Source organism: Mastigoproctus giganteus, chromosome 4 (assembly GCF_048544385.1).
Source record: "Mastigoproctus giganteus isolate SK-2022 chromosome 4, ASM4854438v1, whole genome shotgun sequence".
In the NCBI taxonomy this organism is placed as follows: Eukaryota; Metazoa; Arthropoda; class Arachnida; order Uropygi; family Thelyphonidae; genus Mastigoproctus; species Mastigoproctus giganteus.
In genome coordinates this window covers 184,019,749-184,047,301 of record NC_143578.1, presented here as the reverse complement: position 1 = coordinate 184,047,301, position 27,553 = coordinate 184,019,749, and the positions used below count along the sequence as shown (strand labels likewise).

The following is a 27,553-nucleotide window of genomic DNA, read 5'->3' as shown; positions in this document are numbered from 1 at the left end:
TGTTAGTATGGCCTATTTTATGTGGTTTTTACTTGGTCCGCAGGTTGTCATCGATGGGGCCCAAGAGCACAATTTTAAGGCAGAATATGACATTCTGATCAGTTCTGGAAGTTCTTTTAAGAGGTGGCTGTATTTCAATCAGCATGACTACTGCTGCATGCTTTGTGCAACTCTGTGGCACAAAGCACGCAAGAGTAGTTTGAGTAATATAAGAATAATAATTATTAATAATAATATTAAATTAGTTTTATTCAATTTTGGTAATCATAACGGATGGTAGGGTAGTGAACCTGCCATTTTCAGCCCAGAATTAAAATCTGAATCAAACAGCCTTTGGGATGTTCTGAATGACTGGGAGACAGAACAAGGCAGGCAACATACTTAAAGCAGAGAGCTAGCCTTTACCCTTAGAGGAGGTGTAGGGAAATATTACCGTCAGTACATACAAAAACTTTTAGGAAATGTGTCTAAGATTGTGTCTGATGTTATGAATGCTCAGCGAGATGATACTTGATATTAACTTTTTTCTGAATCTATTTTACATTTAGGCTCAAAAATACGTGATATATATATATTTAATAAAAATCCGTCTGCACTACGCACTTCATATTATTCGGATGATATTGATCGAATAAAATTATTAATTTCGGCAGAAAATATCAGGCATCTATTACTAATGGATAGAATAATAGAAAACTAATCACAATTTTTTTAAAAAACGTTTATTACTTAAACTTTTATTAATGTGGTTTTAAGTAATAATTGAAGCCTAAGGTATTTAAAACAGTATTTAATAATTTGTCGGATATCTGAGAATTTAAGCACACGAGGTTTTAATGTTTCTTACGATGTTTCGAGGTCCTTACTCTAATTACTGCCTCACTCGCTTTTCTTATCATAAGTTTCTTGGGAGGTCTTTTTCATGAACTCTTTTAAATTCATTCAGATTTTCTAAAGGGTTTAAATCATGTGGATTACTCGTACCAGGAGAAGAATATAACATTTTTTGGATGACAAAAAAAAAGGTTTTAAGACTTTACTCGGTGACACGGGACAAAAGTCATCTTGAAAAATGAATTGTCCGTTGTTGAGGGTATCTGAGAAGAACGTCTTCGTAGCTGTCACAAAACTAACTTCGATCGTCCCACATCACTGGCTGAAAAACATGCCCAGACTATCACAGTGGTGGGAAACTTCACGATTTTGACCATACAGGAAGATTCGTGGAACTGCAAAAACTTAACGGTAGTGGCTACAACGGAAATTAATTTTTATGTCATCACTAAGTACAACTTTAGGCCACTTTTCTTCAGACCACTGTTGTGTAATGTGCATTGGCATCCATCTTAATTGGACGTCATGATTTCAGACCTATTTCCTTCTCCTTGCACTTCTACCAGGTGTTTATATTCCAGCTATTTCTTTCCAAGTTATCAAGACTCTCAGAACAAGCAGACCTGTCTTGAGTTTAGATACAGCGAAGCTAATTATCTGCACTTGGAGGTGACACGAGTTTTCTGACACAATTTGCCTACTCTCCTAGTCCGAGCTTCTCTCTGTGCCGCCATTTTCTTTATCACCCAATTGCTGCTTTGTGCGCACTAACAATTTGTTTTTCCACATTCCTTCAGTCTTAATTTTAGCAGCTTTCCTAGGAATAATACCAGCCTTTCCCCGTCTTTACTACTTTCTAAGAGTTGAATCATCTACAACAAAATTACAGGATCGTTCGCTCTTGGAAACAGAACTTCTCCCTACGATGGCTCAGAACCACACACACACACACACACACACACACACACACACACACACACACACACACACACACACACACACACACACACTTCCAGTGCACAATTCTACTTGAACTGCCACGTGTGCAAAGAATTAAACAATCAGGCCTCAGTAGCTCTCGTGGCATTAAACCTTACACTAATAAGGAACAGTGGATAAAGTTTGTGGATTGTACCCACGCATTCCCTACGGTAGCCTAAATGCCTAAAACAAATAGGTTTTATTTGTTTTGAGCAATGGTTGTTATTATTTTGTTCGTTAGCAACGATCCCTTATTTTGATTTTTTTTTTTTTTTTTTTTTCCGAGAATGGATATTTTATTCAGCCACTGTCATCCTGCGCATATGGATTTCGTGGTGGCCACAGCTTTTTGTTGTATAAAATAATATAAACATTTTTTTGAGCGAAAAAATGCATAAAACTGGTTTTATATATTTTTTGGCAAACTAGTATTTTACCAGGTTGACTCTATCCGATGCTGGTAATTCCTTTTTGAAATACTCTTCATTCCTGTTTTTTTTTTCTCCTTCGTTCAGTGCCACAACGAGTATTGTAAAATGTTTTCAATCTTCGTTCATTCCTCTAAGTTCGATTGCACAGCGGCATCCGTCAACGTTTTGCTGTCGTGCAGTTGACCATTAGAAATGTTATCTTTTGAAGCATGCAAGGATTGGTGCCTTCCAATGACATAGTCTTTGATGCTCTCTTTTTCTTTTTGTCTATTTTCATGTTAATGTAAGTGTTTCACTCTCTCATTTATAGTCTTTAGTTTACGCACGCACTGTTATCAAAAGGATTCAGACGACTAAGATAATCACACGATGCAGAGAATGCCATAAACAGCGTATGAATATTAATTGAATTCCAGAATGCATTTTGTTCAATTTCAAGCGAAATGCTATGTGTAGCAGAGTTCTAAAGCGAATAATCAGCTTGCCACATTATAGGTTCTGATGTTAGAGGGATTTCGTAGATCCCCAGGGACCACTGCATGGAACATTATACGGAAGTGGAAGGGCCAAAGAAGATGAGAATGAACTACAAAGCAACCGACAGCGTATTTTGATAGAAAGGGGCCTCAGAACTGCCAAATGTTGCAAAACAAAATTGCCACTGCCGCTTCAGCAGAATTCCTTCCGTTTCTGACTCTTAACAACTCGTTAACGTCTTAATGCGGCACCACCATCCACTACGAATTCTTAAAAAATCCAAAGGCGCCTTCAACAACTGATTCCAGAGGAGACAGTTTACAGTAACTTGTCAAAATTTCTCATGAAATTCTTATTACCTAAGGTTTCAGCTATGTATCCAAGAATAGCTCTTTAGGATGCACCGATGGGTCCCTCGCTCTTTTGCCTGTACTTTTTTACTTATGTTTGTCCATATCTTAACTTTCCAGAGACATCTTATACTACCCTGACTGGTCTTGTACATCAAACGTGTTGTTCTAATATATTTCCACACCCATCCCAGCAAGTTTACTGTCCCGTGGCATCTTTTACTTCGTATTGATAAGTAAATAAATAAACAAACGTCTCTTAGAAGGTGCAGGAGCTGCATAGGACAAACTGCCAGCGTGCTCGTACACAAGTCATTACATTGGAACGGTTTTCATGAGCGGTCGCAGCGTACAAACCAGTGATAACAGAAGTCCATGATTTACAACAGTGGTGTCTGCTCACAGAAACTGGATACTGGTGGGAGGGGAAATGAGTTCTCTGAAGTGTTGGATCGTGGTGTGCCCAGTTTCTGATGGAAGAATTTTGGTCTGGGAACGCTTCCATGCGGACTACATCTTTCCAGCTGCGAAATACAATGGTTAAAGTTGGATAGTATGAGCTGATCCGTTAATTTTCGTCAGGTGATACACCGGCCCTATCACAGCGTATTCTGGCCGAGACTGATAAAACTTGGCAGCCCCGAAATGTTTGTTATTCGGCCGTCAAGTGTTGACAACTTCTACAGGTTAACGGTGTTTAACTTCTATAAAAAGAGTGGTAAATGATGATACCTAAAGAGATATATAAGATAAAATTTAAATGAAGTGCTTAAAATTTACGAACATTCAAAATGTTGCTAAATTTATGTTAGTAGGTGATTTTGTTCTACTCCTCTGTGTCCATAAACCTCCTTTACTAAACTAAAACTTAGTGTGGATAGGGCACATGGTACAAACCTAAAACTGCTTAAAGTTTTTAGTTACTAACCAAAAAATGTGCGTGCCACAGTAGACGGCAACATAATCGCAAAACTGTAATCAGTTATAGTTTTTTCGTCATATAGCAACCCCTAGAAGAAGCAGTGCGTACTTTGGTTCAACGCGCTGCAATCTGCCACGGCTGTTAGGTGTAAATTTCAAATAAGGTTTAAGAGGAAGCCACTGAGTAGACCTCCAGTTATGCAGTGGTACGAAAAATTCATAAAAGATGCTTTTTTGTGCAGTTATTCTGGCCGAGATGGTGGACGAACAAAAGTTAGTGGGGACGCAGTGGAGCTGGCTCGAGGTAGTTTTAAGCGAAGCCCAGAGAAATCCATACGACTTCTGAGGATGAATCCATACAAGTTACAGCTTGTACAGAAGCTGTCGATCGATGACATAACCAAGAGGATGAAATTTTGTTGGTAAATTCTGCCATGATTACAACAGTTTTGCGATTATGTTGCCATCTATTACAGCGCGCACGTTTTCTGGTTGGTGAATAAAGTCTTGGAGATATCCTCAATCACTTGGAAGCGGTTTAGGGTTTGTATTATGTACCTTATTCACGTAGTAACGTCTTAGTTCTGTAAAGGTTTGTGGACGCCAAATTCTACTGGAGTTTGTTCATTGATACTTCGGACTCTTCTTTGATAAACAGTGGATGGGTCATGGATGGTATGTATATTTAAATATTTCAGAGTAAACGACAGTGAAGGTGGGGGATGATATCTTTTTAAAGTTGCTTTTTGCCATAAAACGAAAAACTCCATGTTCCAAAGTTACACTTCTAAACAAATTCATCGAATATAACTTTAACCAAATTATGTTCAATGCGAACAAAAAAGATGAATATCAAATCAAAATTCGTGCGCTTCACCCGCGTTAATTTTTCAACCATGGAGAGACTTTTTACTCTCACCGAATTTAACTCCTGCATGGAAATACCCGCCGACCGGGCTAGCCGAGTGGGTAAAGTACCTGCCCGGCAACCCAAAGGTCGCGGGTTCGATTCCCGCCTCGGGCTTGGATCACTGTACTGCAAAAACCTTTGGAGGTGCAATATGGCCACAGAAGCCGATGCGCCAACAACTACCAAATCAAAAAAAAAAAAAAAAAAAAAAAAAAAATGGAAATACCCCTGCAGTCCTAGAACTAAACATGAATACGTTAGAAATATATCGTTTGAAGAATTAAGATCGGAAAGAAAAATTCGTGGTCATTTCTGAAGGAAATAAGGTCTTTTATGTTTGTGAGTTAGCCACCCCACTCTTCTAACATTTCACCTGTCTTCGTGACCGTTGATAAGGTTGAAAATTACGTTCTTATTCCCTTGCACGACCCGCATGATATTTCACTTAATTAAACTACAGCCAAGCAGAAACGTGCTTCTGAATGCAGTAATAATGCGATGTTGCTATTTCGAAAAATTAAGGCAAAACGCGTTTGTAAAGTGCCCGGTATATTTGAAGTACTTACAGGATGCCCCGAAAGATGTACAACTTACGAAGTATTTATAAATTGCGGCATATGTAGCAACCCGATGCGCATAGGATTGTGCGCACCACCTTGAGAAGGCTACACCGCCCAAACTTCTCGCAGAGCAAACTTTGTTTTTTAAGTGCGACGCGCATTCATCGATCGTTCACTGCACATTAAGCGAAGTTTGTATCTACACTGCCAGAATGTATCCCCGCTACTTTGTCCCCAATTAATCGGTTGTGTTGTCATCTTTTCTTTTATCCGGAAGCACAAACCGATCAGAAAACACGCAGTGCCGTCTTGGCCTTAATTCAGCGACTCGAGTTGTTCAAATTCTAAACAACCCAAGTTGGTGTTTCCCTGCCCTTTTATGTATTGAGGTCATTCCAGCTCTTCAACGGCGTGAATGTCTTTCAGACAATTGTATTTATGCATGGCGAATCTCATCTGCTTATCACAGAGATTGTTATGAGGAAATTCCACCAACGTTACGGTGCTCAGCCGGGAGTTTTCAACATTCAGCCTTCCCTCCCCTTCCCTTCGCCTCCAGCTGAGCCTCTGAGCCTTTTTTCTGCATCCTTTGGAACATGCAGATTCCACATTTTCAATACGGTCCTCTTGTTCCGTTGTCAGGTCATTTGTTGCGTTCAGTTTCTCCCCCCTCCTCCAGTTTCTAAATGGAAAGTTGGTTTCATTCCCTTTTGCCCCTTGATAATTTCTGCTATTCAAGTTAATCGATCTAAGAAAATTTGCGATAGTTTGTTTTATTTGGGCATTTTGCAAATAATAGAGATTTCAGCTCAATACTTCAATTGCCTCCCAATTGGAACTTGATGCTGGTTAAGATTTAATGTGAAAAAATTGTTGAAAGTAAACCTGATAGTATTCATTATTTATTTGATTTTAAACAGTCTATATAAGTAACGTCTGATGCTTGGCATAATCCGATCCACTTCGCCTCCAGCTGATCCTCTAAGCCTTTTTTCTGCATCCTTTGGAACATGCAGATTCCACATTTTCAATACGGTCCTCTTGTTCCGATTTTCTGAAAGAATTTCTGAAGAATTTCTAAAATTTTGAAAATATCCGGAATTTTGGCTCTTAAAATTTGAAAATCTCCTGATACTTATCATTGGTTTACGCCTTACAAATTTTACCAATCAGCTTTGCGGAAGAAATCTCATGAACCTCAACTTCCGGCTGTAAACAATGCAGATCAGACATTGAGGAGTTTATCACCCGTTCGGAGTTGAAATTTTGTTCGTGCAGTTTGGCTTTTTCACTCCTTTTTTTTTTTTATCTTTTACATTCTTGATGAGTAGACAATTCAAAATAAATTTTCTCTCGTTATTTATTTTACCAGAAATTCATTCTAATTAAGTGAATTTATTCTAAATTAAAATTACGATTCCACGTTTTTAAGGGATCTCACATTTTCCATTCTTCTTTCGTATAAACAATAATTTGATACGTCCAGCTCCAATTCGTCGTATTTATTTACGAGTAAGCGTAGTTTTTGTACGCGATATTTCTTAATTATCAGTTGATGAAATAATCAATCACTTCTTCAAATAATCTTATTTCTACTATTTAAATTTAAAATAATTCTTTAATTTACATAATGCCAAAAGGAAGTGCACGTTTACTGACGACTTGAGGATGAAATATCCAGGTTTTCGAAATGGAAGAATAGATGAGGAGGCGGAATGCATCGTTTGCAGTCCAGAAGGCTATATCTCGGTTGCTAACAAGGGTTCAGATGATTTGGACATCCACATGAATTCAGAGAAACCTAAGAACGTTAGATTTTAATGCAGAGAAAAATCTTGCAGCAAGATAACGGACTTTCTAGTAAATGCCCCTAAAAGGCTTGATTCAAGAGTTTGTTGCTGAAGGAATCCTTGCCTTTCACACGGCAGCTATAAATCGATGTCTTGTACAGCAGAATTATTAAAATCGATATGCTCTGATTCAGATATAGGAGGTTATTTTGTGCAAAAACAAAGACTGAAGCCATAATTAACTCTGTCTTAGCAGTGAATTCAGCTGAAGTTGTCAAGTCTGCAGAATGTGCAGTTTTTTGGAGTTTCCACTGACGCCATTAATCATGGATTTCTGAAAAGTTTCCCTATTCTTGTGCATTATTTTGACTAGAAAAATGGTGGCTCAAAGGTTAAAACGAATAGAATTAAATAGCAAGTCAGATGAGACCGCAGCTACTGTTTCTGGCTATGTTGATGAGACCTTGTGTAAAAGTGGCCTGGATAAGAAATATTGTATTTGGTGGAGATAATTGTAACACCATGTTTGGAGGAGTGGCTAATGGGGGTGGGCTGCCCTGCCCAGCCCACATTCTTCATAACTATATCCAGCATGTAGCAGATGCAATTAATGTAGATATTGACTCCATTGTTCTTAAGATTTGAATTATTTCAGTGTCGACACTGTACGTATTGAAAACCTAAAAAAATTCTGCGAATTTACAGAGGTTACCTATAAAAAAAACTTCTGTATCATAACAGAACACGCTGGCTTTCTCTATTATCTGCAATTGAAAGGATTATAAGCATTTATCCGGCCCTAAGGTCTTTCTTTTTGTCTCAAGAAAATCCCTCCAAGATTTTAAAACTTTTCTTTGAAGGTGAGTTTAGTGAAACTTATTTTGTACATTACCAAACTGTAATGTCAGTCTTCAATTCACATATAATGAGCATTGAAAGGAATGACAATTCTTTGATAGAAGTTATTGAAGCTCTTGCTTCCGTAAGGGATATTCTGTCAGAAAGATGTCAGTTCATTTCCCTCAAAGTGAAGTGTTGGAGAAGCGACAAGAGGGATATAAAGAGAAATGTTGAGTTTTCAGAAGAAATATCCAGAACTTATATTCATCATGCACTGAATACTTGGACATGGGGTTGAAACCACTGGAAGAAGTTTATTCGTTCAGGTGGATGTCTTTAAGAGAAAAAAATGAACTTGAATGGGATAGCGTGGTTTCAACAGTTAGGTACCTTCATACAAAAGGAGTCTGTGTGGATGATGTGAAGTGCTTTGAGCAGTTTTGTAATTAAAAAAAAAATTAGTGGAAATTAAGGATACTGATTTTTCTGTTCCTCGTAATGTAAGATGGGCTAATTATTTTAGCCACTGTAAGAATGAAGAGTTTTTTTTCTCAGAGCTATTAATAATGGCTCAATTTTTCTTTTCCATACCACCACATAATGCCTTTATTGAAAGACTGTTTTCAATAATGGGGATGCAGTGGTGGTCTAAGGATAGAAACTCGTTTACTGTGGATTCTATTAAGGGACTAATGCTTAAAAAAATTCGATTTCAGTGATATGCTGTGTAAAGATTTCCATTCATATTTATCCAAAAACACAGATTTACATAGAAAATTGCATCAGTGTGAAAATATAAAAGAAATTAGAGACCAGCAAATAAATTACGCTGAGAAAAATAAAAGTATTTTTTTTTTATTCATATCAGAAGTAAATTTTTTGTGTACCTTTTTTTTTTTTTTACAAGTTAAGCAATCCGCATAAGAATGTAAGTGTGAATTCTGTTAATTTAAGACATTTGAGATAATCAATTAAAATATTTAACACGTTATTACTTTGCCGATGATTGTGTTTATTACCCTTTTATCATAATAAACTGTTATTAAAGGCATTTTTGAAAAGACTGTAAGAGAATGTAAGGTGTGTTTTGGTACAATAGGGAAAAGCGTTCTCAAAAGTCCGTATTTTTCTGCCCAAATGTCCTCATTTTTAAGGTTAGAGTGGTGACAGCCCTATTCATGCAAAATACCCAAAGAGATAACTACCATCAGGGGTAAAGGGAAGGGTTTTTGTTTTCATAAAGGTAACTACAGTGGTAGACAGTTTTTGAATTCTGTACAGTGGGACCAACAGCAAATTCTAAATGGGAAGCATTCGAGGAAGTAATCTTGGAAGCTACGAGGCTTTTCATGCTAAATAAGAAATGCTCTTCAAGGTTTAGGCCCAAATGGACGTCAAATGAACTAATGAGACTCGTGGCAGAAAAGAAAAATGCATTAACAGGAGACACACAAATTAATAAGGTGGATATAAGATAGTCTGTAATCAAGTGACAAAGGAGGTTACGCAGGGAAAGGCAGATTACGAGAAATCTTTGGCGAAGGATGCAGAGAAAAACAGTAAAGACTTCTTTACTGATGTAAACTCTAGAAGGAAGGGGATGAATCAGATTGGTCCCATTGATATCAATAGTTCGACTGTCGATGATTCTGCTCAGGTAGCTGACAAACTGAATGAGTACTTTGCATCTACATTCACAAATGAGGAGTTACTCAGGGATGGGAATGCCAAAAGTTTATCCAACTCTGGCAGGGAGCTAAATGATTTTGTAAGAACTGAAAAGTAAAGTGGAGGAGAAATTGCTGAAGTTAAACATAACAAATGGGGTGGATGGGATCTATCCAGTTATATTAAAGGAGGTAGCAAAGAAAGTAAGCAGGCCCTTAGCCATGATTATGAGGACGTCCTTGTACTCAGAGGAGGTCCCCACGGACTGGAGATGTGCAAATGTTTCCCCAATTCACAAAGGGGGGGGGATCGAAAAGTGACGCTAGTAATTACAGACCAGTTAGTTTAACTTCTGTTCCATGGAAAATAATGAAGTCAATGGTTAACGCACTGCAGGATCGCATAGACAAGGCTGTAGTTATTGTTCAGACACAGCATGGATTTGTTAAGGGGAAGTTTGTCTGACCAATTCGATTGGATACTGTGATGTGATCAAAAAGGAACTGGTTGCAAAAAATAATTTTGATATCATATACTTGGATCTTAGGAAAGTTCTTGATACTTTTTCGCATGGAAGACTGTACAAATTGAAGCAGAATGGTATTAAGGGTAAGTTGCTACAATGGATAAAAGGATGATTGAGTGGGAGAAGACAGAGAGTGGTAATCAATGGACACTGCTCTTTATGGACAATGTTATTATTGGAATTCCCCAGGGGTCCGTGTTGGGTCCATTTGTTGTTTTATGTATTTATAAATGATATTGATGATGGCATATCAAGCTTAATGTCCAAGTTTGCAGATGATACGAAGGTTAGTAGGGTTGTTAATGACACTAATGACAGTACACTGCTGCAGCAGGATCTAGAAAAGTTGGGCAGATGGGCTGAAAGGTGTCAAAGGAGGTTTAACATTTCACAAATGTAAAGTACTGTATATGGGTAGTAAAAAAGTAAAGTGCAGCCATTATCAACCCACTGCAGGATGGAAGCCTCCTCAACAATTCATGCTGAGGGAAATGGACCATAATCTGCCACGCTGGTCCAGTGCGGGTTGGCAGATCGACCGTATTCAGCAGTCAGGGGCTTTAACCCCGGTCTACTCAAAGCGCGTGTGCTACTGCACTCCCGCTCCTGACCACTTGGCTACGGAGGTATATGGGTAGTAGTAACCCCAGAATGACATATTAACTGTGCAGTACTACACTCAGGGTAGTGGAGAATGAAAAAGACCTTGGGGATAATTGTACAGTCAGATGTGAAGTTTTGTGAGCAGTACAGACAGGCTGCAAGAGTAGCTCATGAGGGTCTTGTCAATGATATACAGGAATTTTGCTAGCAGGGATAAGATGATTATCCCTTTGTGTAATGCAATGGTCAGGCCACACCATGAGTACTGCGTACAGGTCTGGAGGCCTCATTTTAGGAAAGATGTTGAACTACTAGAACGAGTACAGGAAAGGGCAACGAGATTAGTGAATGGAACAAAGTGTTCCATTCACTAATCAAGAAAGGCTTAGGTTTTGCAAATTGCAGCGTCTGGAGATTGGGCACCTGCGAGGTGATCTGATTGAGGTGTATAAGGCCTTGAATGGGTTGAGCATGCTCAATGCTAATGAGATTCTTTCTCTTGCTCAGATTCCGTACCTGAGGGGGCATAAAAACAAATAGAGGAAAGACGCTTGTAGAATAGATATGCAGAAATTTGTCTTTAGCCAGCGGGTGGTTGATTGCTGGAACAAGCTTCGATCTGTCGTTGTGAAGTTGACAGCTTAGATAAATTCAAGGCTGAACTAAACAAACATTTGGAGCGAATTGGATGGCTGAAACGTCAAGGTTTTTTTTTTTTTTTTTTTTTTTTGGCTGATGCTGTATAAGCTTGCTTTTTTACATCATGTGCCTTTACTAATGCCAAAAGCCAGAAATTCGGACTTTTACCAAAAAGCGATTTAGTAAAAGTCTGAATTATTAACAGATTTCACTTTATTTCGCCCTGTTGCTACTCTGATACACCAAATCATAATATTATCATCTCGCTTGGTGAAAGTCTGTTTTGATAATCACACATGCAAATTCTTTTCAATTATGAACGAATTACTGTATATTAGACGCTGCGAACGTTATCCGAATAACCTTGCGGGGATAATGGATATATCACCCCCCTACCCTTATTTAAAAATCGGAAAAGTGAATGAAGCAGGAAATTATAATTGCTTCCCATTTCGCATTGGTGATTCTCCTCCGATTGTTAAACAAGGGCATAGGGGAGGATATAGTGAATATGTTGGCCAGACAACCTTGTGGTTATAGCAGATATCCCATGCCCTTGTATAAAAACGGAAAAGAGATGATCGGACAGTACGAAAAGAAAGCACAAAGATAATTTTCTGTTTCGTGCACTTTCCGGTTTTTGAAACAAGGGCATAGGGGAGATATCTGCGATCCCTTAAAGTTTGCTGGGTACCATGTCCACTATATTGCGAGTAAAGTGAAAAAGGGATTCAGTTGTATCTGTTTATATTTCTGTGTTTATTTTCTACACTAGAATATGCGAAGAAAAATTTCCTAAAGAAATAACTTATTTTGAATGATTTGGTTTTTACAAATCACCTTCATCACCCTTTGCCAAAACAAACTTGCCGTTGTGTGGATTTACCGTATCAGAGTGGTAATAAATGGAAACAGTGTGATATTTCTTGCTTTTACCCACGCAAATTAGTAAATCCTAGAATTTACCAAAACGCTTCGGTAAAAATCCTAATTTCGGGCTTTTACGAATGCAAATTGGTCAAATCTTGGATTAACCGGATTTCTGGCATTTACAGTAACGTATATAAATATATTTTGCAGAAAAAGTCCCTTCCTTGCGTCTTTTGCCTTTACCAATAAAGAAGTTAAAATTATATTTATATCTTAAATTGTGATATGTCATTAAATTCCGTATCTGATTCCCCTTTTCCCCACTATCCAACACGTATTTTTCTGCACGCGCCATGCAGTTCATTTTTATGCGGTTTACAAGTGGTGCGCATACTTTTATGAGACTTCAGTTAGAGAGGAAGAGTCGACGTTTTCTGCATATTTTCAAACAACCTTTTCCTTTACTCAGGACAGAATAGTCAGTAATATTGCTACACAATAAGTGATAATTATATTTTATCTCCCCCCCTCTCTTAAAAAGATTACGCAAAAATATCATTTGGAGGTCACCCAGTTTTTTCTTCTTTTTATCTGACCTTGTAGCAAATGCTTTTAAGGGCAGAACTTGCTGATCGGTGCGCGTTTTATTATTAATGAAGCAGAATGAAATTGAGGTCCACAACATGCCTACACACACACACACACACACACACACACACACAGAGTTATTATCTATAAATAAATATTCCTTTGAATACTGGTTAAATACCCGGAGTATTTAACTATAAATAAATTAAGCATTTCATCAATATCCATTGCCTAAAAGCAATGATTTACATCATTGATATGATGTCTTTTGCATGACTTCAATAGGAAAGTTTGTACAAAATGGTTCTGCCATTCGCAAGTTTAACTTGCATGATTTTAGCTGTTTTATTGCATACGATAATATTGTCCTCTTATATGCCACTCCATAATACTAGAAACAAACTAATGTTTCGTTAATTTGTCAAACATTAATAGATAAGCCAAGAGGGCAGAGAATATTGTAGATGGAGTAATAATCTTTAGTGTCTCGAAGTGGAAGCCGTATCCTTCCGCGCTATCTCTCTCTAGTGCCCGTATTAGGTACGCCGACCATTATTGCTTCCTGCTATCGAGGATTTATTATTATTCATTTCCGATTGGGAATTATTTGAGTGGTGGTCAACTTTTTAGACATTGTTTTTCGTGTAATTTTGCAGTTATCACAACAGTGTGGTACTTTATATTAATGGAACATCGTAAAAATACTTTTGTCGTTTTAGACAAAAGTTTGTTCATTGGCTTCGATTTAAAGTATCATCGAAATTATTTGCATAAGCTCAGTAGGCAGTTATCGAAATTATTTGTAAAATAACATCCGTTAGTTGTTTTTGGGATTTCCTAGCTCATCGACTATTCGGGTCCTAGTGCGCCTACATAAGATCTGTATCGTGTATTTTTTTTTTTCTGCACAAGTGTGATCTCACAGGTTGATTTGCATACTTTGTAATAAACGCGGATTATCTTTGTAGGAGGAGCGTCCTCCTTTCTTCCTCCACCTGAGAGCGACTGTAACACTAGTTGAAGAGTTCTACAAGATTATTCCATCCTCTGAGGGTTGGCAGACTTGCTGTGGAACCAGAGGTGGCGAACCTGCAGCACGCGTGCCACAGTAAGAAAAAAAAAAATAATCTGCAAGTGATTTTAAGAATCAGAAATTAAATAAACACATCAAGTCTAAATTCTACTTTTATTGCCAGAAATTATGACCCGGTTTCAGTGTTTTACTGCCAGTTATTTACCGCCTTTTAGGAAAGGAAAGGAAGCCCATATTTTAACCCATATAAATTTATTTTATAAACCTGAAATTTCATTTATTTATTATTTTTTTTATTGTAAGCGTATTAGCATAAATGCCGAGCGTGGATCACTAAGGGGGAGGAAATTATTCATTCTGGTATCTTCTATATCTGCCCCTAGGTGGCATACGCGTTATTTTCAACATACTGGAAAAGGTTCTCAGCTCCTGCACCTTTTTATACAGTCACAGAGAACGCACTCCCAAGCAGTAATAAAGTTTTGGACTGGTTCATTTTATCTTGTAGATAACAAGTTTTTTTAAAGAATTATATTTTAAAAAATGTTCATTTTTGACAAGCCATGCGGCTCCACTCGTCCATGCTTATTCGCGTTATCTGAGCTGATATTCATTTTATACAGTTTGTGAAATGAAGAATCTGCAACATTTCAAATCATTCAGGGGAAAACCTTCAACAAAGATCTCTGTTGTAATTCAATAGTTGAAAATGATTCACTAAGTCTGTAGTCCGTTTTATCCAGATTTAATCACGTTACCAAGTTTAAACAAATGTTTATATTTAATAGTAAGTTACTAAAATTTTAATCTTACTCTACTGGTGTCTTTTTGTTTAAAATGACACACTTACACAAAGCGAACTACAAGATTCCTTTAGAAATTTTAGAGAATGTGAAACATGCCACTGTCTTCTCTAATATGTTTTATTTTATATTTCAGCAAATTCCCCCGAATCGAGAGAAGCTATCGATTTATTCCCTTGTTATCCTCCCCTAAAAGAGTTTTACTACTTCAACAAAATGGTAAGTGCAATGTATACTCAAAATTAGAAAGCCAGGTTTAATAAACTTCAAATGTTCCTATATTTCAATATCAGGACCTTCGTGAGAGTAGATATTACTATAATATATTATTTAGCATTTCTTTTTTACGAATCACCGTTGTTTTTGATGATTCAAACGGGTCTATTGATTTCTTAAATTCGAAATTTAATTGTCTGCTGAATATTTGCTAAATTAATTAGATAAAACTAGAGATAAATTATGTCAGCGATACTATGATTCGTGCTTCTTATGTGTTCAATCAATAAAAACTTTGTTGGCAGAAATGTATATAACGTGATTTAAAAGTTAAAAGAAAAAAAAAAGTGCGCGCACGCGATAGTACACAATATTTGCATTCGGTTCTAATTTAAGTGTTTTCTACAAGTTCTCTTGTTTATAAGCTATATACAAATTCCCTGTTTTTCTTATTTTCTTTTCTCTCTCAAAATTATTCTTTTATCGTGACAATTTACGTATTTTCCTATCGGATGCTATATGACCTTTCGCATTAGATTTTCAGTATTGTATTTGATGGGAAAGATGGCAGTTTTATGGTAGCCGAAACGACGGGAAACATATCCCCTCGGAAGCAAACAGCCCCTGACGAGAGGCCCGACTGCGGGTTCGTATTAAAGACCATAAATTTTGTATTGATTCATCAAAAACATGGTTTTATCCTGTGCACATCTGTAGCCGTTATTGCTGTTTTCACTCTTTCCTGTCATCAATAAAAAAAAAAAAGAGTTCTTGATATTAAGAAAACAAAGGGAAAAATATAACTGTAGGAGTGTTTTGAGAATAGTAATTAGCGTGAAAGTATTCCAAACTCTTTAAACATTATGCCCCATTCAAGCTAAATTCTGACGAGTTTGCACAAATATTATGTTAGCAAAACAAAATGAGGTCGCTTTATTAAACTTTTATATTTTCAAAACTTCTTGCCCTCGCTTGTCAGTTATAATGTGGGGAAAAACAGTTAGCTGCTCATGACGAGTCACTTGGCTTTCAATACGTTCTGGCACAATGGGAGAAAGCCTTACGAGTGATCTTGAGCCGCCTGTTGTTTCTCTCCCTGCTGTAGTACTTTTTAGACTCTCCCTAGGGGGTAAGACTCGTACAAGCATGCTCCTGTGTGGTTGTTTTGTAAAGTACGATAGAAACGACGGTCTTCCATGACAGCATACTGGCTAGCACCATCTTTCCCTCTATTAGGAAAGGCTTCAGTTCGATTCCTCGCCAGCCGCAGTTATTTGTTTCTAACGTCAGGGTTCTAAACTGGTTTCAAGTACTGGCCTATTCAGTCAGTCTCGGAGGGAGGGGTTTTTTTTTTCCCTTCATCTTGTAAATCATCCATAGAGTACGTGAAATTTGAAGATGCTATATATACTGACTCCACATGGCTTTCATTGTTTCGTCACCTATCCGAAAAACAGCTCAGCAAACAACAACTTTAACAACTCCGGCAAGCGAGTTTTTTTCTTTTTTTTTTTTTTCAACCATTAAAGAAATTTAATCAGCATTGGCTTTCTACTCTGGATATAGTATATGCTTATAGAATACTCATACAGTATACAAGAAGTTCCCTTAGATTCAGAAATAAGCGGATAAATTATCACGCATTTGCTTCTATAAAATGGACCCCAGTGGAAGGCCACTAATTCGTTAAACGTTTGTGTAAAAGCTGGAACCGACAACAGGACATTGTGTGTATAATGCATTTTAGACAGACAGATAGATAAATAAAATTCTCTGGTTCGAATCCGGGATGACTACATAGTCAGAGGAGTTCACAGGATAGAGAAAATACAAGAAAACAGCACCGTATTTAGCAGTCACGGGCTTCACACCCCTGTCACTCAAAGCCCGTGTACTTATGCACTCTGGCGCCTGACCACCACTCGGCTACGGCGAAACCAATTAAAACATGTAAATAGCATCAATATTTATGGCGAATTGAGTTTTAGGAAGTTACGGGACTTTCTCTACACCATGTACAATAGAATCATCCGTTTCCATCAGTTTCTCCTACTGGCAATTTCCGTATGTTATTGATAACGCCTCACGTCTTGTCCTAGAACCATATCTTATTTAGATTGATCATTAGGTAATAAATTTACTACCTGCGATTGTGTTACCTAAATCCAGTACCAAAACTAGGCAGGAGTAATTGGTTAGGACAGGTCAGCTGTGTGTAAGTGCCAGCATAGTTAAGTCTGTCGGCCTCGGTATATTGTGCCTGTAATTGCATCTATTCGTCGGGGTTTGCTGTTTTATTGGATAAAAAAACCAGGCCTTCCGGGAGAAAAAACCCATGCAGCTCTCGCCTGAGACGGTGATTATATGAACTGTGTAGCACAGTTGGTATAGTCACCGTCCTCCCTACACCGAGTGGATAAGACCTGAGTTCGAATCCGGTCATTGGCGCAAGGGTCTTTTATGGGTCTTTTTGAAAACGTGGCTGAATTAGTCGGTCACAGGTGACGGTAGCATGGTTTTTTGTCCAGCAAACAACAGATCCACCACAGAACACACACAATTTACAGACAGGTTATATACGGCGCAGTGTGGTCTAAGTTGCTGATGCGTCTAAAGCCTTACTACAGCAACTGCTATACCGTGAGTTCAAACTTCAGTTAACGGTTACTTAGTTAATTGATAGAACTTCTTAATGTACCGTTATGAAATTCGACTTAATGAGAATAATAGCAAAGCTTAACTGACGGTACTCAACTCAAATAATCCGATTAGTTGTGGAATTTAAATTAAGTTGCATAGAAATGGAATTATTTAAAAATTAAATAGAGTAGAGATTATTAAAAACCTGTAATTAAAATTTTGCCCAAAGGGAGAAGTGTACCACCTCATCCTTTGGTTGTCCTATATGAATTGTTGAAACTGTGAAGAACTAATAAATAAAGCCATTTTTAATAATCGTTTTTAGTCATCTCTACTCATTTTATTTTTAAATAATTCTTTTCTATTCAACTTAATTGAATTTCCACAACTTTGCCTTAAACACCATACAACTAAGCGAATTATTTGAGGTGAGTTAAGCTTTGCTATTATTCTCATTAAATTAACGGTTACCTAAAACCACTCGTCGTAGTTTTCCTAATTATTCGTTCTGATTTCATTTGCTTTAAAGATGGTACATGTGCATATGTCAGCTCTGATATTCTTTGTCAATGACTTCCTAATTGGAATCTCCTCTGGCTTAAAATCTCTTTATCCCGTTCTCTTAAATTCATATGTTGTTTCTGTCATTTTCCCATCTCTTCAAATCACTCTGAACTTTATGACTTTCTTTGTTTGAAACCTGACTTTCTTAAATTTAACTTAACTTGACAATGAAGTAGTTTTCTTGGTGATATTAACTCTTATACATCAATTCTATTATTGATCGATCTTAATAGAAGTAAAGCTTTTCCTATTCTTAATGGCCTCACACAACTTGTTCATTTACTACAAGAATGAAAGACAATCCTACCAAAAAAATCCGCAACACTCTTTGTTTTCCTCACTAACAGCCCTTCAAAGGATTAGCTATTCTGTAGATATCTCAGATAACAACTTGGTGATGATCTCTTCTCCACTCGAACCTCTGTCGCATGTCCATTCTTGGCCTGTCATCGTTTGCCGTTGCAGTGATGCAGATTTGAATTACAGTTTCTTTTGATCCAGATACTCCGACCTCGCGATTAGCATAATGGTTATAATCGCCGCCCTTCCACATCGAGTGGAAGAGGCTCGAATTCGATTCAGTCAATGATATTTTTTTCATCCAGCAAACAAACCGACAGAAGAATGCACGCAATTATAGACAGAATATACTGACGATTCATAACTTAGTTGCTTTGACGCTTAACAGACATCTAATTTAACTCAATCCCAATATTTCTTAAGTTATGTAACTGACATAATTCTTGTCGGGAGGAAATGGTTTGTTCTTCAATTTACTCCTTCTCTTAAAAATTTCCAAATTTTCGCTCTTTAGAAACCACATTGTGCTAAGGCTATTCAAGAAAAGAACATAACATATCGCAATTGGCTCGAATCCAAATATCCGGTGTCATTTTCTGTCTACATCAAAGTTTGCAAGAGTTTAAGCAGCTATTACTGAATCCAAACTCGATTCTGAAAAGTCTAAGAATAAGAAACGTGCTTCATATCCAAATAATGGCGTTTATCCATTTTCCTGGCTTGTGTTAGTAATTTTGATAAATCTTTACTTACCATATTGAACGCTTTCCTTGGTTTTTCTGATAGAGAGTTGTTAGAAGAACCCGGAATAATTTTCATACCATGAATGCGTCAGGTCCTAAGCGAATTTTTCCACTTGTTTCTTAAAACTTATGCTCCTAAGTTAACTCCACTTTGTATTGCATTTTTTCCGTCCATATATTCCACACCTGTGGAATAAATGGACGGAAAAAATTCTTCTGGTTGGAAATTTGCTTTCTCCAGCCCAGTTCCTAAGAAGGTGTTAAGTCCTCTTCTAATCATCGTCTTATTGGACTTGTTAAGTCTTTTGCAGATGATGGATAAATCCATCAACTGCCAACTCATGCACTGTTTTTAAACCATCCAGCTGATAAACGATTTCCAATAGGAATTTCGTCAGTTTTGATCCACTAATCATATCTTTTTTCTTGGCTTATGTTATTCATCTTTGGTCAAATGTCACGGAGAAGTAAAATGGCTGTTCTCAACATTTCCAATGCCTCTGATTGTTTGGCATGAAGGCTAAACAAGCCTTCATGCGAAATGTGTATTAATCGCCTTCTTCCACAAAGTGGAACTCCTATCCACAGTTTTGTTGATGACAGTACATTTACGTTCCACTCCACTTTGCAGTTCGACAATCCTTGAAATACTGAAACATCCAGAAATTCTCAGATATCAATCATTAGTTCCTTAAATGCCGATGATCAATAAAATAGATAATCTCGTCAGCGAGCAATAAATACTCGTCACGGCCTACAGAGGCTAGAGGTTTCACAAGTAAAAGGTACATCAATAACAGTTAGTGGTATTATAATAAGGAAATTAGGGGTTGCGATAAAAAAAAACGATGATAATGGAAAGTTAAGTGTTATCTAAAATAGGTTAACAATTTAGACAGTTCATCAAACGAGCTAGGGAAGCATGAGGTATGCACTCAGTTTGACAGGCAACAGTTCTACAGCCTGTGGGGTACCTCCTGGCGATGTATTGTGTTAAGCGTAAATCAGATTTCTGTTTATACTCCTGGACGACAACATAAGATTAGAGCAGTGCACAAGATAAAGAGAGAACGCAAAAAAATTGCTGCATTTAGTAATCACGCGGTCTTGAACCACGGTCATGTAAACTTCTCTACTTTCACGCTTCACCATCAGCCACCGCAGCCTAGTAGTTATTTTTGGGGAGAAAAAAGCTTTAAATTGAATCGTTCTAAAACCCAGTCGTGCTTTAATTCTCGGAAAAAGTGCTATTCCAAGGAGGCTCATCCTGAACAATGTCAAATTTTTTGATAACATCATATGCAGTCTTTGCTAGGAATAATCTTCAATTCTAACACTTTTCTCACTTTCGTTGGCATGTCACAAATATTACTTTCCCTTCATCGGGGACATTTTGGTGGTGGCGGTGCTCCTAAATATTAATTGGCCTGACTGTATCCAAAATAGATGAAATCGGGTAAATGAATGAGCGCTCACTTACAGACTCATATCTTGTTGTGCAGACGTTTACTTCCTGTATTCCTTTTTCCTTGGGCCACTGAATGAGCATATGTAATTATACCAGGCCGAACATATTCTTCAACTGGTCAATAACCATTCACAGTTCAGCTTCAGACTTACAGAATTAATTTTTTGTCAACGACAATCGTCCCTTCTACTTCTATTTTATGGAAAAAACCTTCCTTCATGTGTATTTTGTGTAAATTGCAATCAACAGAAATTGATGTCCAATGATCGCGTTCAGTGCCAAGAGGTATTAGTAGTGGTAAATGATGAAACTTTATAGAGCATCAGCAAAAAAAAAAAACAAAAAAACTTTCACACTTCACCCATCCGTACTCGTCAAGAATTTGTTTACTTCTTCCTTGGATTTATTCAAACCACCCACTTCCACAAGGACAGGTGGAAATTTGTGCCACGAGTCAACCACCCACTGGCTCAAGACAAACTTCCCCACGTCTATCCAGTAATCATCCTTCCTCAATTTGAATTTATGCCTCCTTATGTGTGTAGTCTGAGCAAGAGGAAGAACCCCATCAGCTTGAGCTTACTCAATCCATTCAAGGTCTTAAGCACCTCAATCAGATCTCCCCGCAGGTGCCTAGTCTCCAGACAGTACAGTTTGCAGAACTGGAACCTTTCTTGGTGAGGCCACCCTTTTGTTTCCTTCACCAATCTGGTTGCCCTTCTCTGCACCCTTTATTATCTCCTTTGTACCGTCGATAGGTATCTTCTGTCTTCTTAATCTTCATCCCACAAACAATCTAGAGTATTGTAGGTTACACTGTCTTTCGTGTTTTGTGTCACCGTAAAAAGATTCACGGAAGGGAGCAATCAAAAGCTCCCTGAACACTGTTGTATTCAGTTGAACACTGCTTAGAATAAATTCTGCTGTGTCCATTGCTTGAAATAAGGTATCCTTCCTCACTTTCTTTGACAATGCCGTGCTCCTTATCATTTTCAATTTTTTCGGACGATCTTACTCTTTATGATACGTTTATAATACGTTCATTAAACATCATAAATGGTTTAAAGTTGTAATGTTATTTATAATACACAGTATATTCTTATAAGCAACGTTTAAAATTTATAATTTTGTGGAATTTTAAAATTACTTTACTTTTCTACCTCTCCAAGAAATGTCATAAAAATATTCCACCAAAAATTCCGCAGTTTGCAGCGAAACTTCGATCTGAAAGCGGCATTGTCCAATTAAAAAATTAATGAGTAAAATAGCCACGCCATTATGATCAAAAGTGTAAAAATGCGAGTGTAATGCGGATTTACACACTAATTTTACAAAAACGCATCTTTGGAGTTACTATACCTCATAAAAGGTTTAATCAAGCAATATTTGTTAGACAATTTCATAATAATTTTCTTTACACATTTGAATCTGAACATTGCAATGTCAACAGCCCCTTCTGTCTGACTGCTGCATTTACCGCTAAACCTTGAAGTCCACAGGAGCATGCCCAGTTACTTTCTTGATAAGTTCCTCCAGTTTATCAACGATTGTTGGCTTTCTGTGGTGAAATGGATCCTTCTGACCAAATAATGTTCTTAAAGAACATTATTTGGGCTACTCCAGCCATCCGAGCGTGATTTCGATAAACACCTCGTCGATCAAAATCCACAACAAGGCTGCTGTACGTAGTGTCGTTTACAACTTTGGTCTGTTTTCAAAAATTGCACTTAATTACCTTTAACCAACCTCACGTTTAGTCCCAAAATGGCCCTAAAAATTCTAGAGAAGTTAAGGAAAAACTCAAAACAATTTTTAGGATTAAATTTATTCCCAGTCGTTGTGAAATATTTTCAACTACTGCATTCGAATGCGATGAGGTTGAACGCAAAAGAGAAACTGGAAGTACTTTTTATTTTTTCGCCCAAGCAAATAGTTAAGCAATTTTATTATATAAACATCGTCAAGATCGTAGTTCAAAATTAATAGTTCTACAGGGGCAAAGGTTTTATATATATATAAAAAAACTCAAAATTAGCAACGCCTCTTTAGGAGGAATTAGCCCAATCATCTGCCAACAAATTTACTGAAGAAAATTTGATATATAATCGTTATTGTCGGACAGATTATGGTTCAATTAGCAGGGGCTTAAAACGATGTGTTCACATTATTCAGTTTATGACGAAAACGATTCTAATTACTGTATTTTTCAGTTTTCTGTAGTAAAAATTATTCGCTGCTTTTAGGAAAAACATGGTTCAGGCAGAGATTGTATTTCAGAAAGGTGACTACCGCTGATTGCTATAAACAGTGTACTTACCAATCACACAGCGTCCGTTGCATATAGGAAGAGTTTACTAAAATTAAATTGAAATGATTAACAAATCGAGAGGTCACTAACTTGTGGCATCTGTAAAAGTATTTCAAAATGATCTTTCCGCCAATTAGAACAAAGTACTATTGCGAGGTTGCTCTACCTTGCTAAATAACCATGATTGGTGTCTTTTAGGATGTTGACAGAAGACAGCTCTTACTGAGCACTGTTGCGCGAAACAGTGGAATAGTCCCAAGTTTCTGATTAACCATTACAGTTGACATTTCCCGTATATCGTTAATGTACCCGTACATTAATGATATACGGAAAACCTCTACTGTAATGGTGTCATGAAATGCTTCCACGGTATTCCATGACACATCACAATACTAAATGAGTTAATTATTCGATTTTAAATAGCTGTTAAATGATGGAAATGATTTCAAGTACGGTTTTCAAAATGAAACTTGATAAATCTCCTTTCACATTTTGTGCAGATTTTAATTTATAAAACGATCCAGTAATTAATAAAAACTATAAAATTGAACTAATTAAAATATAAGTATCAAATAGTCTTACAAATAAATTGGATAGTTATAAACCGTCCAAATGGATCGGTCTGACTTTTATTGAAGCAAAAGTTTTGAGGGCGCGATTTGAACCCTTTTGCTCACGAATAACCAAATCTTAAATACTGCTCCTTACACTATATGGCCACCCTGAAACTAGTGGAATCAGACAATTTCATGTTAACCCATCAAGTATGGGATGCGAACATAGTGAAACTGATGGTACTTCTATTACCCTCAGTTTCACAATGTCTGTTAGCGATCTAGTATTAGTAAAGCCAGATATTGCAAGGATATAAAAGATAAAATAAATAATAACCACCGTATTTATACTATTTTCATTTGTACAATGTAATCATTTAATTTAGCTTTAAATTAGCTGGAATCACTGCCTTTGCGACGTTGGGAAGCAATTTATTCCAGTATTCGGCAACCATCTGCTCATAGGTGAACTTTGTGAGATCCAGTCTGCTGTTAATCACCGAGGTTTTATATTTTTGTCTCACCTACGAGGGAGAACAGATCTCCTCCCTAGATGTCAAGTTGCCAAACTTTGTAGTCTGCACATCTAACCCGTGCATCACTTTGCACTCATCACTAAATCTGATTGCCCTTCTTTGAATCCTCTCCAGAAGTTCTGCCCTTTTTAGGTGCGATGTCCAGTCCTGATTGCAAAATTCTAAATGAGTCTAACCATCGTCTTGTTTAGAGGAACAATGACGTCCTTCTCCCTACTAGAAAAGGTCCTATAAATCATAGACAGGACACCATGTGCCTTCCTAGACGCCTATTTACACTGCATAGAAAATTTCATGTTAGATTGAATGGTAACGCCTAAGTTTTTTCAGCTTGAACCACTTTTAGCTCCTCTTCCCCTAGCTCCCGTAGCGTATTACCTTACAGTGCCAGTAATCTCAGTTTCTTCGAATTTGTATAGCGGCTTCCATGAGGGATATCAAAAGCTAAAGTATGGATGGATGTATAATATCAAAATGATAATGTTTAGTTACCTGCACTAATAATGCCTGAATCTTAGTAATTTATCAGATTAGTCCGGCCTTCCTTTAAAGAACCGTTGCTAGGATCTATTTAGGATGCCTTTGCTGTCGAGATGGCCCTCAATCGCATCTTTAACCATAGACTCCAAGAGCTGCCCTATCACAGAAGTCAAACTCACTGGCCTATAGTTACCGAACCCTCTTTATCTATCCTCAGTTAGCTTCTGGAGTCCAAGGGCATCTTCTCGGAGGCTAATGACTCCCTCATTAATTTATTCAAATTTTATTACTCTGTTGGAATGTACATTATTTTTTCCTCACCAGCTGACCATATTTTCCCATTTTGTTTAATTTGCCGTACACAGGACAAGCAATCTTTAAGGTCATCGTTCAAAAATATCGCGTGATCGATTTTTATCAATTAAATCGGATCAGAACCCACCCGATTTTAGTAGAAGGATACTAAATCTCTTAGATTGAAGCTCGAGACTCAGAAATGATTCCATCTGAAATGTGACGCAGACAAACTTTGTAAGAAGTTTGTCTCCATTTTACAAATTTCAAACGTTGTCCGTTCTTTCCGTCCTCGTTCTGATGAAGCCACACACAAAAAAAATTCAGTTTTGAATTACATCAGCTAGAATTTATATCATTTATATTTATGACTGCCAATGTAGTTATTGCCGGAGAGTGTGAAGAATGTTGTTCGTATTATCTGTCTGTCTGCTCTCCGTTCGAGTCGAACTAATTAAACCTTTTCTATCCTCTTTTCGGAGAATGAGAGTTCTGCGTAAAAGATGTTAAGAATGGTGGCCAATTCAAATACTTACGAAACGTAGTACAATTCTCATTAATGGCTGCCATCCTCCGCCTTGACGTATAACCGCAGGAGGTGGAGGTCATCTTTTGTGCCTCCAATGTTTTAATTATCCCCTTTGTTGAAGATAGGAACTCGGGGGGACTATGTCGCTGAAAACGGGGGATTTCTAGTAATGCGTTCTAATATCTTAATACACTTTGCTAATCTGCGTGTTGTTTAATGTGTATTGGCCCTCCACCTGGACTGTTTAAAAAGGTAAATACTTTGATTCTAACTGCACTCGGCAATTCCCAAAGCATATGAACTACGCATGCGGATAATATTTAAGACAATAACAACAGATGTCGTGGACTGCTTTGCAATTCATTCGCAGTAAAAGCGACGTTGTCAACGAATTCGTTTAATAAAGGTACATTAAATACGTCATTACTGGCAGTACTGGTTTATCTTCGATCCACCGTAGCAGCGTCGAATCGGAGTTCATGATCTCCAAGTTTGCGAAAGCACCAACAAAAGCGGCCACAATTGGAACATTGAGGTCGGTCTAAGTTTTGCATCCGGTGCACTTACGGTGCCCCGAGAAATGGGTTAAATGAGGTGTCAGGCGCCTTTATCAACCCTGGAAAGCGTCTGAATTCGTGGCTTCATCTAATGCACAGCGCACACACACTCTCTCACACAATAGGCAAGAGGCTTACCTAATACAGAAGTCCTAATCCCGCTTCATCTTGCCAAAAACGCTCCGAACATCAACAGGTGAGAACTGAGCGCTCATCAGCACCACCTGACGACGAGCTCTCCTTTTTTCGCATCCACACACTCAGAAAAAAAAAAAGAAGAAAAAAAAAAAACAGCAGTCACACAGTTCTAAGCAGCGTCGACAGCACTAGGCGTCCACCACGCGTTTCCAGGGCGCGCCACTACGAAAGTTCCGCTACTCCAGTAGTAACAGCGACACGCATGTATCAGACCAACCCCCACATGTGGAAAGAACGAACGTACACAAGCACGAACACACATACATAGACACAATGACGCTGCAATGCCACTGTATCAAACACAACACCCACACCGGAAGAATGAGAGAGAAAGAGATAGAGAGAAATGTTCCACCATGGCAAACCACCTGACAATACCGTGAGATGGTTACAGAAAATGCCAGGTCATGCCCAGGGCGATGATTGCGATACGCAAACCTGTACATCATGATGCAAACCGGTTCTGGAAGGCAAATGGCCACAGCATGACTCGAACTGGTGATGTGCATTGACGCGTCCATCCTCTTTCAATTTAAGCCTTCGCAGGCCGCTTCGACGCATTATCTCTCTTTATCTGGCTGTCTGTCGTGTAACTTACAAATTTGTTTGTTGTTCGCAGAAATGTCACAGAAAGAGGACCCTCTGTCCAAGCCCACCGAAGTTTATTTTTCCAGATAAACGACCTTCATTTGCTCCTAAGAGTGTCCCGAAGGAGCAATGACTGTTATCACTCTGGGATCACTTCATTTGCGATGCACGAAACTGGCACCACGAAGCGCAGTAATTAAGCTGGCCAAATACGTACACGCTCCAATGGAGAACTGCGCATGGATAAAGAAATTAGCAGACGACCAAACTCGAACTCTTCTGTCAAATTAACTGCGATAATTACGTGAAAAATTGATGTTGTTAATATTGAAATGGCGATCAGCTTTTCTGCTTGATTCTGTAAAATATCTGATTCGTCCTGGATAAAGTAATATTGAATCTACTTTTGGAATTGAATTTGGAAGGTGGGGGACACGTGAATCTACATCCTCTCTTGTTAAATTTTTTACTACTAAAAAAAAAGTGCATTTGAATGAGGAGTTCTACTATTACATAAACGTAAATAAAACTTAAATTCGAATTCATCGAGATAAAAAAAAAAAAACCCTCCCAGCAATGCTAAGTAATATTAGTTATTACTCAATTTTTATATCATAATTATATTTTAATTATACGAATTTTATAACGTGATTTAATAGGCACCTTGAAATTGGTACATTGAAATGCGTAATTCGATATTGGGTTGTTCGTGTCTTTTTTTTGAAAACTCTAAGCCAGAGAAAAAGATTTCATC

At 37.7% G+C, this 27,553-nt stretch overlaps 1 protein-coding gene across 1 annotated transcript in view; it reads right to left on the bottom strand.

The window, feature by feature from the left end:
- LOC150087241 (receptor-type tyrosine-protein phosphatase mu-like) overlaps positions 1-26,512 on the bottom strand; it is a 79,391-nt gene extending 52,879 nt beyond the window's left edge. The window contains exon 1 of the mRNA XM_090371096.1: positions 26,152-26,512. The gene's annotated coding sequence lies outside the window, so the exon portion shown is untranslated. The remainder of the gene's footprint in view (positions 1-26,151) is intronic.
- Positions 26,513-27,553: the final 1,041 nt, after the last annotated feature.